At 37.1% G+C, this 18,450-nt stretch overlaps 1 protein-coding gene across 1 annotated transcript in view; it reads left to right on the forward strand.

Annotated features, from left to right (window-relative positions):
* The first annotated feature begins 4,538 nt into the window (after positions 1-4,538).
* Positions 4,539-18,450, forward strand: part of Lar (tyrosine-protein phosphatase Lar) — a 306,701-nt gene continuing 292,789 nt past the window's right edge. The window contains exon 1 of the mRNA XM_029314443.2: positions 4,539-4,595. The gene's annotated coding sequence lies outside the window, so the exon portion shown is untranslated. The remainder of the gene's footprint in view (positions 4,596-18,450) is intronic.

Raw genomic sequence — 18,450 nt, forward strand, 5'->3', positions numbered from 1 at the left:
TATAAACTGATCATACACGTGTATACCCATGAGAGCGCACGTAAATATATGTAATATTATTATGCTTAGTTGAATTAATAATTCCAAGTATTCATCATTTCCTTAATTTACTATTTGATAACATGTGAAATGTCTTTTTTGTTATTTCTGATTACATAATTACAATAATATATGATTCAAAATATTCTTAAATTATATCTCTTTTGAGATTCGTAATTACAATTTTATAAACGACATATTTTCCGGAGAAATTATATCTTTTTTCGGGAGAAAAATAGAAAAGGAAATAAATTTGATAAATTCGAAAAAATTTTTTTAAGCTCTGCGATTAGAAATATAGCAGTGTCGTAATGTCTCGGTGGAGAATATTTGATCGCGCGGGAACATCGCGGATCGAGAACGAGCTCTAAAACAAGGCGGTGATTCGTCACGTCGAGGTTGTCGCCCGGATTTAGACCGGCATCAATTATTCCGGAATACCAAGCCGATTTTCAATGGAGCGTGATATCGACCCGGTCTGCCGCGTTGCGCGGATAGATACGTAGTACATCGCGTCCGTGATATAGGCCGGGGTGCAGTCGCCTAACGAAGAAACAATGGATATTTTGGCGTTAACCCGCAAAAACCGCAGCGACCCCTCTCTTCGTCTCCGCCGCCATCGTCGCAGTTATCGACGACGCGTTTCGGTAGCTTTTGGTGTCACTTTTTTCGTTAGTCTCGCACCGCTGTGCCGCGCGGTTCCGTGTTTCGTTAAACAAAAAAATAGAACACCAGGCAGGAGTATCGAGGCAGGGATTCGCGCAGGCTGCCGCGGATGTTTATCAATTTTTGCGGGAATCGCCTGCCATGTGTTGTTTCAACGTAGGTATTCTTGATTTCGTTCTGGCATTTCCATTCGCGCGTTCTCCCCGTAATACAGCGGGAACGTCGGAATAGAGAGAGATAGACACACATACGCGTATACACACAAAGAGATAGAGAGGGAGAGAGAAATATGCCGTACCGATATGTCAGACAACACTATATCATTCTCTATCTGTTTGATGCTACGACGTAGCTTATGTGTTACGATTGCATATGTACTATCCCGGAATAGTCGAAATTCCATTATGCTTGTCAGCTTGATGAAAACGCGTTTGAAGAATAATTGACAAGTCTCGGGATATGGTTTGGCTGTAATATGTCAGCCACGGCGTTCGCGTTGTATTATGTATCAGCTTCGCTGTATTGCTTTTGTCCTTGGTTCGGTTATGCATCCGTTTCAACCGGATGCAATTTGAAATTAAATCAAATGCATTAATGAGTGATTGTTTAAAACAATACTATTAAAAATACAACCTATTACATTAAACATAATATCATTTTCGCTTATTTTTACGCTTATTTTCCAAATAGCAAATAAAGTTTAAATTTACTAATTTACGATACATTGTTGAATATGTATTAAAAATAAATTATTTAATATATCTGTTTAGTTAAGAAAATTAAATTAAATAGAAATATTATAATTTAACATTATTAATAAAGAATTATTATTAAACAATTGCCAATTATTGCTAGATGTACCGTTTCAATTTATAACAGTCTGATAATGAAAAAAATTAAAATTTATGACTATATACAAAACGATATGATTTTATCTGATTATTATTTAAAAGATATAACTTTACACATACACACACACACACACACACATGTTGTGTACTTTACATGATCGCAAAAATCGATACATATAGTTTGTTCTTGCTTCGTTCATTTTATTTCTACGAATTTATTCATTATGTTTGTTCAGAATCACAATCGCATGCAAAATTGCAGTGCGAAAATTAGCGTCTTTAAATAATATAACATGATTTTAGATGCGCACATTTTAGTAACACTTTTGTGTCAAAGTTGTGCGTAACACCTTCGTGAAGTGCATAACGCAACTGTTAATTTACGAGTAATGTTATGCTTCGCAGGCGTTAAACGTCGCATGGGTCTCGTTTTGTCGCGTTATTTAATTAAATCTTCTATTCAGACTACTGTTGCGCCACGTTCCAGTTCACGGCTCAACACTTTAATTCGCTCCTGTTTTCGCTCAATACAAGTACAATTTAACGATAAACAGTTTTAAAAAATAATCTAAAAAGAGAAGATATATAAATAAATACAATATACATATTACAAAAATATTTTTTGAGAGTTGAGATTTAAATTGAGAAAAAAATATATTCACTTTTTACTTGACGAGAAATTTTTTGTACTCAATCAATCACGTGAGTTGTGCGATAGGTATAATGAAATCAAACAGTTAATTCGTTCAGTCATGTAAACCTCGCGCGACGAAATTTGTTTGTTTCTAAGTGTATAATAATAGAGAGAAATATATTGCATGAATATTACAAAGATGTCCTAAAATTCAAATATAGAAAAAATACTATATATTTTAAGTATTAATAATAACATATACAATCCCGCGAAAAGAACGTGCATTACGAGAATCTTGTCCACACTGAGAGGTGAAAAATGTCCTATTTACGAAAGGAAAGAATCCACGAGAGAAGGAATCCACGAGAAACGAGTGGATGAAAGGACCGTGTTAACGAGTAGATGGCCAACGCTTCTCTTATCTCGTGTGAATGTCAGGCGAGCTCTGATGAATTTGGTCCCCGTTGTGTTGTCTCGCGTGGCAAAAGGACGAAGAAATACTAGAGATATTTGGCACGAAAATTCCGTTTGAAATGCATAAAGAAATTTTCTCGAATTCGCTCGTTTATTTTAAAAGTTTACGTGAACTGGCCATAAAGTTGCTTCCCTCAGGTGACATATTTTGCGCATTAAAAATATTTCTACACGATTTCATCTCGTTCCCGAAACACTCAACAGGAAATTTTATTTTATCTCTCTCTTTCTCTCTCTCTAACACGTTTTACTTTATCTTTACCTCACATTTGTTAGGCCGCAAGTGAGAGATACGCGCGGGATATCCCAATTATCGACACGACCCTCAGTCGCAAATTAACGGCAAGTTGGTGGCGACTACGAGTTTGACCGCGGCGCAAGCATCGAATGGTTGTGCGATAGTTATCCGGGTAACTTTGCCGAATGACTTTGATAACTGCCGTCATTAAGGCGAGTATCTTCTTATTGGCCATATCCTTCGGCGATTGTCGAGACGGCATATGTCGGATATTAGTGTAATTGGTATCTCGGAACAAAGGCAATTTAGCTATTGGTTCATACTTGAACTGGGTATAACGGACACGTGCACGCATTTCAATAAAAATCGATAAATAATATTAACGTATATTTGTGATTTTCTGATATGATAAAATAAAATATATATCAGTATATATGTCATTATTTACGTATACATATGCATTATATATTTTTTGAAAATATTAAAATTTATTATTTTGTGTGAATATAATAATAAGGAATGATTTCACAATTATGACAGTAAATTACTTGGGCATTAGAATTTCGTGACAAAAATGTATTTAATTCATCCCTTACCGATACAATAGACTGTCTGGAAAGTTGTCGAACAAGAAGCTACGCGACTTAGTAATATCTCAATCTTCTTGCAATCTTGTCATAATCGAAGAATATTATAATAGTTATATAAAGGTGTGTATGTGCATGTCAAATAAACTTGCAAAGTTTGACAGTGATTCAATTGCCTTATAAGGTACCGTTCGATACGTCATTCGTTCATATACGTTCACTATTAATTTCCGAGACATGCCACATAATCATATACCTACGGAGCGGTGGCACGGTTCACGTGACCGAGCGAATTAGCTGTCCGTAGTTGTGTCGCGCGATTCGCGCGTTGCGCGAGGTTCACGTGACCGAGCGAATTAGCTGTTTGTCATTATATCGCGCGATTTGCGTCGCACGCCCATGCGGCTCACGTGACCGAGCAGCTGTTTGTTGTCACGATGGTCGATTTGCGCATCGCGCGATTCGCACGTCTCTGCTCGTAAATCACCGGTAATTCTGGAGAAAGAAAATGTAAAACGGATCAAAGAAATTTAGCGTCATTGATTAACATAATTCTGGCGATTTCGACAAATGCAATATTTTGTGCGAAAAATTTTATACAATTATTTAAAAAATCGCAATGCAATTCTAAATCATATTAATATTAATACATACATATTTAGTTTATTCACATACTAATTATTTATTAGCAATTATATACTAATTCTACAGCTTTATATTTTACATCGTTCATAAATCAATATACTCATTCGAATTTGTGAAAGAATGCTGAATGAAAGAACAATTAACATTCAATAGAATATGCGTTCATAAGTTCTGTTTTCGAACGATTAAAAAAATTATGTAAATTATACATAACATCGGGTTCAAATTTCTTTCAGCACTCTATTTGAGAATCTTTATTGCGCCCTACAAAATGTGATACGTCTCATCGCCGTGTAGCCAGAGGGAATTCTATTACATGTTGAAAATGTTCCAGGTCCCGTTCCACCCCGGAGGAAAGAGCAGGAACGTGCAAAGCGGAGAAAGAGAGAGAGAAAGCATTGAGAAAAGAAAGGAAGGCAAAGTTTTCTCAGCAGCGGCAGCGGCAGTAGCAGCTATAGCTGGTATGTAACGTAAAAATTTAAGACTATCAGGCCAGCTAGTGCCATTTCCTTAACAATAGCGACATTGGTATTTAGCCTCGAGGTAGAATGTATATTTTTTTTCTCGCGAACGGAATCATTCGGGAAACGATGGCGGGACGGCCGTCAAGTTAGACGGAGAACGGCGGATAAAGAGAAGAGCGCGAAGGGGGATAGGAAGGGGCTGGGGAGAGTTGAGCAGAAGAGAAACCGTGGGGACGATGGAAACGCGCCATGGAAAAATAAGAATTTCAAATCCAATTTTCCGAGGCATATTTAATAGGCATCCCTCCGCCGCCCTCCATCGCGGCCGCCATCACCGTCGCTCGACCCGATTTGTGAGCACCCTTTCCGTCCATCGTCTACGGTAGAGTTTGCCACCTCTAGAGTCCTTCTTCGCCGCCGAGAAAATGAATAATTGAAGAATACATTAAATTAGGTGGAGGGACGCGGGAAAGCGAAGAGGGAAGGGAAGGATTTACCGGTAGCAACTTTTCCGCTAGCTCTTACTCCGCTTTAGGTCGCGAATCACCGCTTGCGATTCGGGATGAATGCGCTCGGCGGATTACGAAAATCTCACAGATCCCGCTTTCGGGATATATTCGCCTACCCCGAAAATCTCAGTGTTCGTATAATAAACGCGAACTACTTCTCGATCGTTTTACTATTACGCGTTTTAAAGCTGGGCTTAATAACGTACGGATACGTAAACGCGGCGGAATCGATCGATAAGCTAAAGCGAACGCGGCTGACTAAAGTTCGTGGAATTAACTCGATTCCCAGTTGAATACCGGTGGTACTTATAATTGCGCTCTGTCTCGTTTTATGACAACGTGTGGCGTGTTTCGAGATCGACATCGATCGAACACGATCTATCTAGCTGATGCACTCGTAAGACGTCGAAAGATACCAAGGCGGATTTTCGTTGCAACGAACGGAAAAGAACGGCTTAATGCCTCGAGCTTGACCGACGCTTCTGCGAGGGCTCAATGGTGACGTTAATCGGCTTTTCTAGTAAGTGGCGTATTACTCGAAAGAGATAAATCGAGACAGAGAACGCGAAGAACTATTCGTTTTGCTCTGCAAGGTTTGTTGCTCCAATTAGCTGCGATTCTTTGGCTGAAGACTTCAATCAATTTCGCAGAAGACTAGGTCACAGATGCTACCAATTACGTTCCGTCGGTGGTAGCGCCATCTTTTTCTATCGTGTCCAGGAAGAAGTGGGGTAAATGATTTTTCTCTCCTTCGGGACCAATGGCGTGGGCCGATCGAACGGACGAAAGCCATTTGACGACTTTACTCCAATAATTGTCGTGAGAGCTCGCGACCGTTACGACCTGGTAGTCAAGCATCTGACCCGTTTCTTTCTCTCTCTCTTTCTCTACTCTTTTTGCAACAAGCAGCAATAATTTTCTCGACTCGATAAATCCAATACCGTGAAACGACGAATTACGGTAAAGGTGCCCTCGGAGCCGTTTAACGCCACTTTCGCGAACTAGTGAATCGTATTTGCTACTCCTCTACTTGGTGGAAAATACATTATTTAGTCGATCATATGCGATCTCAATTGATCGTGGTGTGCGTGCAATTAATCCCCACGAGACTGCGCACAGAAATGTTATCGATACTCCTCGAAACGTTGTCGTCCTTCGACTATATACTTAGTCTCGCATGTAAGGTATTAGCGTTGGACGGAACTACCAGGTGGTTTTCCTTATAATTAATTATACGTGAGGCGAGTTCCTCGCTGCGACCTGCAGGGCTTCGTCTTGTCTTAGGTAATGAATGGTAGAGTGCTTTAATCTCCTTTTGGAACCGCAATTTTTCCGAGGATTTTTTTTTAACTCCATCGGCTGCGCACGCTCGTGAGAAAATTCCAGACCTCGTATTTCAGAAGTGGCCAGAAGATCAGTTTATGCCCAGCTATAAATTTACAATCGACGTCTATGGATTTCGAACGTATGTACTTGAACACACAAATTAGTTTCGAAATTTTCGAGTTGATCGAGACCCATAAAAACTATTATTTCGTCAACTCATCATCGTATTTTTTTTTTTTTTTTTTTTTTTTTTTTAAGAACATTTGTAATTTTTTACATCAATCTCTTACCGATTCATGTATAAATGCAAAAAATAAGAAAACATTTTATATTTATATGAAAATTTTTATTTTGTTTTAACATTTTAAGAAGTAATATTTTAAACATTTAGTTGTTATAAATTCTATTAATAAAATAACAAAAGATTAATAAAAAATTAATTAAAAAGTTAATAAAAAAACTAGAGTAATATGAAATAATAACAGAATTAGTAGAAACACAATAATAACAAATGTATTTATTCAAGGAACGGATAAACTACATCGTAAAATACCGATTCTATCTCAATTTAAAAATTACAAACAAATATCGCTTTTATTGCTAATGTTTAAATTTAGATTAAACATTCGAGACAAACAACGAGTTGATTTGCAAGATTTAGAAAATATTTTCGCTATACATTCGCGACAATTTCCGTTTTTGCTTTACAGTCACTCTTTCCTGAATCTCGTTGAATAATGCAGCTGCATCAGACATAACGCGCGACACCGAGAGCTGACTATTTATAAAACAATGAATAATCATCGACGGTAACGATGTGTCTGGATGCGTAAAGCAATTACGCTGCAGGTTGTACAATTTATTTTAGTGCGCCGGTTCTGCGGTCGTTTCAGTCGGATCAAGCTCCAACTGTGCTATATAAATTCCAGTCCTTTCAGCTCATTCTTTTTAACGAATGTAAATGTGATATAACGTATGTATTTTTACTCGTGCATTTCTCACGTTTTATCCTTATCTATTTGTTGTGAATTTTATTTGTTGGCGATTTTTTTCGAGAACCCATATGAGTATAACTAATTATTATAAAGTTAACTTAATGCTGAAGATATATAAAAGATAATATCAAATTAAGAATAAGATATACATATATTAAATATACATTTATTCATTATTATTATTGTTATTATTATATTTTATTGTTACATATTGATTACCGTTGAAATATGTCATTATATAATATTTAGTTTGGATCATGAATTTTCTCATAAAAATATTATTGCATTTTATATGATAGAGATCATACCGTAAAATCGATTCGAAAAATGGATCTGTGTTACATTAATGGGATAGCTATCTTTTATATAACTACATCTTTTTCGAGCGTTTTTCGCAAGCAGTTACGGTCGCTTAACTGGAAATTGTCCAAACTAGCCGACAAGAAGAAAGGCAAAATGCGAAGAAGGGAGGATAACTTAGAGAACATTCTTTTTCTTTTTTTTTTTTTTGGTACACGTAGTCCGCGATAAATTCTCTTGACTTGGCTACGGTCATTAGCCGGCCTACGGCAAGCTGCATCATCAGCTAGTGTCAGTCGTATATTACGAAATTAAAACGCTGCCAAATAAGTTGATTAAGGGTCTACGTTTTGCCAGAATTGATCAAATACGCTTATCCTTTTTAGAGGCAGTTTTTATTTTGAGTCATTTTATGTGAGAAGAAATGCGAGAGAGCTCAGAGTTTTGATAAAATAAAGAGTCCACGGATCTCTCTCACTTTGCGCACTTTCACTTATTCTTGCCAGCGCTCTGATGCAACCGTTTTTTTTAAGGTGCAACCAACAGAAATGACTGATTTGCGTGGCACACGCCACGTTGCGCTCCGCGTTTTTCTCGCTCGCTATTTTAAACATACGCAAGAGACGTTAAATGCGCCTCTAAAAAATAATGAGTTCATTGTGAGATGAATAAAGCGTCGAGCAACTATTAAAATTTTATAATAAGATTTGCTCATATTATTATTACTAACAGATTTATTAAGAGCGCGCGTAGATAACGCAAATAGACATATTATCGACATTTATATATAATTAAAAGATAAGAGGATCCTTTACTTAAATTTAAATTTTTTAAAACTCTGATTTTTCTATACTGAGTTTCCTCGGGAAATTTTATGAGATGTAATGAACAAAGCACTACTTTTCATGTTTTCCTTCGGGGCAAGTTAAATTGTCGCATAAAAATTAAGTGTTTTAACTTGCGATTTGAACTTGTATTACAATCAGTATGCGTCGCAATAATCGTAGTCGTAGCATCTAACGACCCACAAAAGCATGAGGCGACCAACGAGAACGGACTTCATTTTACGGCATCACGAAACTTTCAAAGTGTTGACCCAGAAACGCTTGTCGCTTTCACCCCGAGCTCTTCAGCAGCAAAAAAAAAGAGAGAAGGGAGTGAACGAGAGAGAAAAGAGTGAGAAAGTGAGGGAGAGGGGGAAAAGAAAAAAAAGGAAGTATTCCGGCGTCCATCACAAGACATAATGCGGCACAAAAACGTATGATAAATTTTTCAATAGACGCGAAGAAAAGTTTCTAGCGTACGTGACTGGAACGCGGGAACCCGATATAATAATAAGCATCCCTATGTGCTGTTCTCTGCCGGGTCACTATACTTTCTGAGGACAAATATACTGAGAGAAAGAAGGAAAGAGAAGAAAAGAAGAACCAGCAATAGGTACATGTTGGAAAAAAAGAAAGCAATTCTTATGATGTTCTCTCTCTTTGCATTAAAACTGTATTATCGCCCGCTAAAACCACGAAAAATCCCACGTAACGAAAGTAGATTAAATAGTCACAAAACCTAAAGTTGCTAAAACTTTAAGGTAAATGGATATAGAGAGAAGTTATTATTTTCTATAGAGAAACAGCACGATGTATTTTATACATATATAATATATACATATTCTTAGAAATAATACTTAGAAATAGCATAAATGGTACGTATACATTATAGTATGTGCTTAAATTCAAGACTGACTGATTAAATGAAACATATACATAATTTAATTTGATATTAACTATTTATAACGTTATAAGAGAGCGATAGAGAAAAGTAATCTTTTGTATCTTGTACACCTTTTTACATTTATGAGAGAAGTTGAAAGAATATATATATATATATATATATATATATGTGTGTGTGTGTATATAATGAATATTTTTTATTTTTTTACCTAAAAAAAATGTTAGAATTGAAAAAAAACATATAGTAGTTTATTTATATTGTAATTTGATTTATATTTTTATTTCTTTTTATAGTTTTAGATATACAGACTTTTATGTGATTTGAATAAAATCTAAACTTATGTTTTTGTGGTAAATATTTATATTTACAATATTTAATAACAATAAACGAACAAAAAATTTAAACTACAATTTATTTGATCAATTAATTATCTATAGTTGAAAGTTTCAATTAAAAATAAGATTAATAAGAATAAAAATAATAATCTAACACTTTACGAATATCAGGTACACAAAGTTTCTTGAGAAAATTAGTTCTTGTGCAGATTTTATTTATTTATTCATAGTGCAATAGTGACAAATACTGCAGAGATATCAAAATAGCAAACGAAATGGCGAGTCTTCCCGTTCTGCACGAATTTTACGGTCGCGATTTTAGAAACTCATTAAGCACCGAGAGAAAACTTATCACGCGCGCGCGGAAGAAGAGTGGTTGCAAAGTAAGGGGAGTTTAAAGAACGATCGCAAACCGACGCGAGGGCCGAACGACTCTGCGGAACGAACAAGACGACGTGGAGCAGATAGCAATGGCGACCATGTAAGAACGATCGTGCACGCTCTCGAATAAAATCGCAGATAGCAAGCCTGTGTGCCCCGGGGGGATGCCGATAACGCATATAAATGTTACCTGGTCATTTCCTTCAGCCATCGAGCCCCTCATGATTTTACGGTTAGACTACGGTAGAAATCGGAGAATATCGATGCATCTACGCGCGGAAATTGTAAAGGAAAGTTAGATAAAGCGATTTGATAGAGCAAAACAGGATATCGAGCTTATTTGATTGGATACTCTTGCGAAGAACTTGTGAATTTTGTTTCTTAGACTGAAAGGAGAGTCGCAGATCGATACAATCTCAAACTGTAACATCTTAAGAAGGGTCGGAATAGGCCCGTATTTTGAAAATAATATCTATGAAAAATATTCTTACATAAATTTGTTGTATTCTTTATTTTTATATCATTCGTATGTGAAATTAATTCGAACATCGCTAAAGCTGCGGCTTTCAGAGGGAGATATTAAAGAAGTCTGCTTGACGTATATCATCCACGTGCGCGTTTCAGGGCTATGATAGCGAAGAAATCCGCTCGTCCACCGTAACATTATCAAAAAGTCTTATCCCAGGATAGTATTTTGACGCAGAAATACTGTCAAAATGTATGTTGCAAAATTCTGACCTCATGCAGCAAAATGTTAGATTAAATCGCGACGCGCGGAACAGTATGTAAATCATTTGCCCCGCAATTATGTACCATATACGAAGCGTACAGGGTAAGCCCTTAATGCGGCGTAGAAATAATAAAGGGACGGGCAAACATGCTGGTAAACGCGCGATGGAAGATGTTGCAGGTGCAACTCGTGAATCTAAACATGACCCGTAAAGTCCGCGCGCTCGCGCTTCCTTGTTTTTCCATAAATCATTCCTCGCGCGCGGATTCGACGTATCACCGCCGTCGACTACAGGCGGGCACGTTAACCGCACTCACACGCTCGCTACGAGAATCGATCGACCTACAATAGCGGCGAACACGAACGTCCGGCGCTCAGACATCGAGGGAGGAAATGCGCGCTTTTGTCGTCGCCAGTAAAAAGGGGCGCACGCGCGTTCGTCGCGAATACGTACCGTGGAGAATTTACAAAATTGAACCGCTCGCCGCTAAATTAACCGTCGGCGTGAATTTTAATCCGTAATATCGCAAGCTCGCGACCTTCGCTTACCGGTGAAGCACGGGGCAAAGAGTTGATTTAACGCGAAAAGAGTCGGGGATAGAAAAGTTCAATCGACCAGATTACGTTGAGAAACTACTTCGCTGAACGATCCAGGAGTCTCGCGGGAGAGACTCAAAAGCGCACGAAATTTCGGGATTGCTCGGTGTACTTTGTGTCAATGCCCGAGTCTATACAATTTCGATAAAAAAAAATCGTTCTCGCTACAAGCAATATTGTCGAGATCAAATTGAACGTACGCTCTTCGCGTTTCGAGTAAATGGTTGTGGTAAGAAACTCGGCAAAAGAATGATTCTATAGCTAATTTAGAGAAACGTCAAAGAGTTTGAAAAAGTCCATCTTCGCGAAGCATCGTTAAGCATTTTTGTTCTCTCGTGCTTACCCTCGGATTACAGCCATAAAAAAGGTTCATCAACGACAACGAAGCATGAAAAATGGTTTTTCGCGTGAGTGGAGGAAAGCCTTATAATTTCACCGAAGCAGACAAAAATGACGCATACCAACACGCTGAAGAGCTTCCATATAATTTGCTACCTTTTCATTTTTTTCCAAGATGATTTTTTTAGATGACAAGCGCAACGCGCAAGATTTAATTTATAATGAGCAGAAATTTTGTCGCGCTGACGGAATACAATTTTCCACGTAATTACAAAAAGTGCAAACCTCCTTCCCACAGCAAATGTTTTCCGTCACTCGTATCTTTTGTCAAGTCTAATTGTCTTAATTGGGCAATTTTCATATTTTTCAATGAATATTGCTTTTTAATTTTTAAGCAAAAATTACTTCACATAATTATCGTAAATAACAATATATCGTTACTTGAACAAATGCTTCAATATGCAATGTAAAAAAAATTAGAACCATTTTTCTTCTTGCTCATTACATTAACTTGCTTCGTTGATTAGTCTCTTCTTTATCTCTATCTTTGGCGTCTATTTCTCTCGAGTAATCACCTCTATGTATCGTTTAGTCCGCTCTGCCGTCTAGCAACGATTCTTTTTCTCTCGGGACGTCGAGCATTGCAACCGGCGCGCCGTTTCCATCCGGAGATCGATAATCGAGACTTCTTGCGGGAACGGGTCTAGAACAAGGAGGTGAGATGAAATTATTCCGAGCCTCGGAGTCAAAAGTCCCCCGGGATACCCGCCGGCGAATTTCATATTTTTGCTTCTTATAGATACCGAGCGTCGAAGTCTTCCAGAGGACCCTTGCGCGTCCAATTTTCTCGTAAAGAGAACCCTTCGCCCCATTGCCCTCGTAAAGACCGCACCTAGGGGTGAAAAATAATCAGAGAAGTCCGATAGAGCCGTAACTGCTTCTGATTTATATAAGCGTATACCCTCTTAAAGCAAAACGTGTCTACGTTAACAAATAAAGATAAATCGCGATAATTTGCTGGCGTCGATTATTAGCGTCTTCATTAGTGTGCGGCGCATAATCGCGCGCATTAGCACTCAAAGAACCGGTAGTTTCTTTTCTAATAGAAAAAAAGCAAGATATACATACATATGTGTGTATTGTATATATATATATATATATTTGATGTTATTCATGTTCTAGAAAAATATAGATACTTGATTGACAATTATTGACGTAAAACGATAAAGCCACTGAGAAAGAAACCGATAGAGATGCACCTAAAATAGACTAGCTCGCGAAAACGGAAGAGGTTTCCAAAAGTAATTTATTTCCATGCATAAAAAGAAAACTGGGACGAAAAAAACAACAAGAAACAGAGTAGACAATAAGGCAAACAGTTAAAAGGAAGGAGATGGATGTATAATAGAAACGAGAAGAATGTGTGTAAAGGGGTAAGCAGGGAGAGACACTTCAGGAAATCGTACTAGAAGCTCGCCAGCGTTTTCATCCCGCTTTGGTGCACCACTAGTATTCCGAGAAGAGAGACGACAGCGCAAGAAAAATAAAGGCTTTCTCCTCCTCTCTTGGTACAGAAATGCCGCTTCTTACATCCCACTCCTCGCTATGAATCGCGTTTCTTCGTACCACGACTTGCTTGCTTCTCGTCCGTAGCCAGAGTTTCCTCTCTCTCTCTCTCTCTGTCTTCTCGAGAATTATTAAAGGGAAAACACCCACGAAATCCGTTTTTGGCCGAGTGGAGAAGATGGCGGCGTGGCGCGGTTACTCGCGGATTCTCGCTGCTCGGTGGTTCACGTCATCGCTCGCCGCGTAGTAGATAGATAAATGTCGCAAACGAAAGAAAATTACGTACTACGAGTGGCGGCGAGCGCCACGACCTGCTGCTCGTGAAATTTTTAAGCCGCCCATAAATATTCTATTCATACTTTTACTCTACCGCCGCGTTGGATACGGCCGCGCGCGTCGGCTAAACGCGCCGGCAGCTGCCTCCGTTCGCGTGCGGGATTCGAAAAATACAACGAACGAAAGAGCGATTCGTGCAACGGATTTCGGAGCATTGGGGCGTGATCAAAGCCGCGTCAAGCCGAACGGAAACTTTCGGACGGATATATTCCATATATTGCACAGCGACTGCCTTCAAATTTTGGAAGTTCGATAGCCGCCAGCACCATTATTACATACAAATGGAAGTTCGGTCGAATCGCGGCTGGCCTGATTTGCCATGTTTTACACCGTACCTAACGAACTGGACAACAATCGATTTAACGCACGGTTTGCCTAATAGCGTATCGCGATCAAAGCGCGGAGCGCCGAACCGCGAGACAACGTCGAAAATATGAAGATCTTTATGTGCAATATTATTAATATAGCGCGCGATTATCATTATCTCTATATGAAAGATTAATAATCTTAATTATTTATGTGTGTAATGTATCATAATCTAAACTCTTATATCCTACATCTCTTTCTTTCCTTAATTAAATATTATTTTATTAGGCAATTATATGTATAATTATATACATATATCATTTTGGAAAGATAATTCATCTACAATAAAGTGGAGTAAAGAGAAAAATAAGCTCTTTGCGAAACAAATTCGAAATTTTTATTTTCTGATGTTCTTGCTTGTTAAAAAATAATAAACTTTTAAGCAATACTCAGATCAAGAACTAATCTTCACTTAAACATGGCAGTTTTCATCATTAAACTTATAAATGTTATTTCGAGTTTTTTAAATGTTTAGCATTTGTTAATAATTTATTCCAGAACGTTATCGAAGTTATCTTTATCTTTATATACTACTTTAGTATATGCATCAGTTAATATTTTCTATTAGACACACCGATATCCAATTTTCCATTTTATATTAGACACGAGAGTCATTAAATTAAAAATATTTTTAGCATTAACAAAAGATAATAAAAATATATTAGTGTAAAATTATTTATCGAATTTTCATTATATAAAATTATATTTGCCGTATTTTTTATTATTATTGGCAAATAAAACGCGCAAATAATAATTACGATAGATCCACTTTTTTATGCTTAATATAATTTACTTTTCATATACGTCTTTATGTGTGAATGTATTATTTGAAAAAAGATTCTCAAAAATAACGAAATGTCTCATTCAGGATAATATGATTGATTTTATTATCAATGATTTAAAATTATTTTTGTATTTAATGTTTTGCATACCTACTAATCATTAGACTTCTTAACGCGTGTTTTATTAACGCGACACGATTTATGCTGCATGTACAATACTAGTATGTTGTACACACAATGTGGAAAATCAGCGATTATCGCAACGAGAGGCTGCTAACTTATTGATTCCTGATTTTAGCCTGTATGCGTCACTATGCGAAAATCGCTGAAAATCTGCACTCGGCCGGCCAATTATCGCAAAACATTACATTTTCGCTACCAATTAATACAATCGTACTTGGTTTTTCGGTCTGCTGCGTAACACGTTGCCGGGATAAATTAACGAGGATGAAGAAACTAAAATCACGTATTGTTAAGCGTAACATATTTTACGATCTATTCAAAGCATGAGCAAATAGTTCATTAACAGATGCATCCAAGGCATTTGTAATATCATCAGAAGATTAACGCGGTAATAAAGGATAATGTCGCAAAATACTGGGATTTCCGCGCCATTTAAACGCAGCCCGAAAGTATTCGCAATGATACGTGTCGTACACGATCGGTGACGATGACAAAGATTGAGTCGTGTCGTCGAAAGGAGTGGGTGAGACAAATATGTATAGAAGAATGACGGGAATATAACATGGAGGGGAAGTATATCGACGCGTCAATCGTCCTAAACAATACGTCCCGGTTATATACGTTTGCCGCCGAATATGAAAAATACGTCGCGATAACAGCCGCGTCGATACGAGGTGCATACGAGGCGTTTATGTCATTTTAAAACGAGGCATCGAAATCAATCCGAATAACGTGAAATGGAGTAACGTGACAGATACAATTTTAGAAAATGCAATTTTTCGTTGGAACGTTTCTAAAGAGGGTATATTAGCAGTTGAAAATACACACCATCGTTCTATGAAAAGATTTTTCACTTAAAAATGATATTATTATTCATTGTGTATGTCAAATTATTTTATATAAAATCTTTGTTTATTTCGATTTATTTCGTCGATTGTTTTATTTATATTTATGCTTTATGACAGCATATTATAACAAAAAATATCATTTAAAATATTATTAACAATTTAAATTTGAATAGTTTCCAGATAGTAAAATTTCATCCATATTAGTTTGACATGGCAATTAAAAATTATTTTATTTAACCACCAAGGAAAAAATGCACACATTACTATAAATACAAAATTGTCAAAAAATTAATCTCCCCTCAATGAAAAAAAAATTGATCTTTCCTCATAATTTTCCTTCATTAATATTAATTGTCAAATTAGAGCTATGCGAACCTTTTTATGCGACTGACGAAAGAAATAGCGAACAAAATGACTAGTTCTACTGTCAACGATATCGATCCAATAAGAAAAAAGTGAGATACGATAAATGATGAGCGTGAGTAAAAAAATGTAAGTGTAAAAAAGTAGTAGCCAATGGGAGCACGATAAGAATAGAGTACAAATTGGTTTAGATACGATCGCGATATAAAATCTTGGTGAGACTCAAGCCATATGACGTTCCGACGTTCTACAGTTCGTATGTCCGACCATGCGCATACTATTCTACTTCCGCAGCGATATTTCTCATTGATTTCTTTTCGCCAATGCATCTCTCGCCACTGAAACACAAGGCGATATTTTTTTATGCTCTTTTTTTCTTGGATCCCGCGATCCGCCCCCTTCCTTGCTGTATTCCATCTTCACCTGGATCTTTTTCATTACTCTCGAAAACTTCCATTACTCTGTGAAGCTAAATTGCTCGCTAATAAAATTAATGAGGCATATCCGTGTATAATTTAATTTCGTAATTTCTTATCATAGAGAATTCTTAATTATTATTATATCGATGTTGCATGATGATTACTCGAATATAACAGATGACTTTTGATAGTTATAAATTACCGATTATGAGATACAAATTAAATTTCACGTCCAAGATATTTCTATAAAGTTTCAAATGACAATTATTAAATACTCTGGAGAGAGGGAGAAACTTTTGAATATAATATTAAGTATAATTTTCAAGATAACTATTGCTCCGAGTAGTATATATGTATACATATATATATATAAAAGATCTATATTTTATACGCGATATTGTACAATTATATTTCCTACGTGCCAAACATATCTCGATCTATATCCTCAGCGCGAATCAAGTATAGTTATATATATATATCTTTATATCGGTTTCTTTCCGCGCGTCGTTAAATGCAGCAGCTGAGCACAGGGGGAGGAAAATGGAAATGGAAACATAGAAGGAGAGAGAAAGAGAAAGAGAGACAGATGCGCAATAACGTCGCGTTTGTGCGCGGTCGTAATTCCGGTTATATCAAGCGTCCCACCATGACGAGATAGGAGTGTCTGGATGAACAACGAGCCGGTAAGGAAGGGGATGAAAGGGAGCGAGGCAATACAAGCGGAGGAGGAGGCTCCGGATAGCGGCTAAATCATTTAACGGTACGTGCCACGGCAGGCTTAGGCGCTCGGAGGCTCGGGATTACGGCTCGCTTTGTGATCAATCGGGTTCATTGGTTTCTAATCGCTCGCTACAGCAGGCCCGTATTCGGCGTACTGTGGAGTATAACTACTCCGGTACGTCCGTGATAAGCTTCTCGCTTACCTTTAGAATTGATTGTGAATTCGTCATCCGTTATATGGACAGTTGACAAAGACAAAAATTATTTAAAATGACAAATAAACGATAAAATATTTTTCTAAATTTAGGATCTTTTTTTTTTTTATTTACTTTTTTAAGAAAAAAATTTTTAATCAATCGTCTTGAGAAAATACGTAATTTTGAACATTAGAAATCATAATAAGACAGCTTGATAAAAATCAAGAGAAATATAAGACGTAGGATTCTCGAAGGGTTATTGCGTAGGTAGAACCCGAGATGAGCAACTCGATCATTATGCGAACTTTGTTCCGCTAAATTCGAATAGATGCCGGCATTTCCCACGATTTCCTATGGGATCTTTTGCTCTCTTCCATTGCATACATCTCATTTCCTTTTGTAATACGTTAGCTCCCACGGTGCTAGCTTTGTACAAATAAATTGCATTTCTTTCCATAATAATCTCCTTCGCCGTCGTAGCTTTCCATAAATTGCCACGCGATTATATGCAAGTAAAAATATAACGCGGAAATATAAAAAGTAAAAAGAAAGAAAGGCAATATACAATTCGCGCGTTGTAATGAGAATGTATTAAAGTATTGAAGAGAATTGAAAAATTATTGTATAATGTCTATTATTTCTTGAATATTCCGGGGCAATAAAATGCAATTGATTGATAGAAGATAGATTGGATATATATAGTGTCGTTCTCTCAAGGAAGGAAAGTCTGATTAAAGTTTTCTTCATTTCTGAATATTAATTCAGCGACGGAGGGAAATCAATGTTGCCAACTGGCAAATTGCATCAGTTTAGCAAGAATTCAACGCGATAC

This window comes from Nylanderia fulva, unplaced genomic scaffold (genome assembly GCF_048542155.1).
Source record: "Nylanderia fulva isolate GAGA-0341 unplaced genomic scaffold, ASM4854215v1 Scaffold1, whole genome shotgun sequence".
In the NCBI taxonomy this organism is placed as follows: Eukaryota; Metazoa; Arthropoda; class Insecta; order Hymenoptera; family Formicidae; genus Nylanderia; species Nylanderia fulva.